Raw genomic sequence first — 934 nt, 5'->3', positions numbered from 1 at the left:
AATGGTTCAGAAAAGAGTGTTATGCTGTACAGTAAACATGGCTCCTAAACTCGAGACTTTATTGAAGAAAATATATTATAACCCCGCCCACCCTGGTAGCTATCAAGGGGTACATGCGCTCCATAGAGCTGAAAAACACGCTGGTAAGAAAATAAGCGTGGCTCGTGTCAAAGAGCTTCTAGCAAAACAAGATGCTTACACCTTGCATAAACCAGTAAAGATAAAATTCCCTAGGAACAGAGTGTTTGTATCGAGACCTCTTAACCAGTTCCAAGCGGACTTATGTGATATGCAAGCCGTGGCCTCTTACAACGATGGCTTCCGATTCTTACTCACCGTAATCGATGTTTTCTCAAAAAAGGCGTTTGTCAGACCTATCAAAAGTAAATCTGCCAAAGAGGTAAGCGCTGCTTTTGCTTCTGTTCTAGATGAGAGCGGCGCCCCCAAGCGACTTCAAACTGACCAAGAAACTTCCAGTTAAAAAGAGAAACTTGGTGGTGCTACTGGGGGCAGTTCACTCTCCTTAGGTAGAGATAGCGTGATTTCACGGCTCTCACCCTGCTTCTGCTTATGCAGGGTAAGGTAACGCTGTAAAAGCTGGGTGTACATTTTAATCTTTTCATCAGGCGTAAGATTCTTTTGTTCTAAAACGTTTCTCATCTGGTCATCCAAATCACTCTCTGCTCTTTCTCTGATGTCACGCCCGTGATCTTCGAGACGACTCAGTTGTTCTTGCGAGACCAGATACATTTTTTTGAAGGCCATGTCTCCTCTATGTTTATCAGCCTCTGTTCATCAAACCACTAACGACCTGACCTATGACGGGAAGTGCAGCTGTAAGCAAAGGGAGTAGGAAACCACCTTTCTGAATAAGCCTCTTCTTTTTTACTAAAGCAGTTTTTTTATCAGCCAGAGTCCTAAGACTTTTTCTCTG

The sequence above is a fragment of the Monopterus albus genome, unplaced genomic scaffold (assembly GCF_001952655.1).
Source record: "Monopterus albus unplaced genomic scaffold, M_albus_1.0 scaffold472.1, whole genome shotgun sequence".
NCBI lineage: Eukaryota > Metazoa > Chordata > Actinopteri > Synbranchiformes > Synbranchidae > Monopterus > Monopterus albus.
This window is presented reverse-complemented; position numbering follows the sequence as displayed.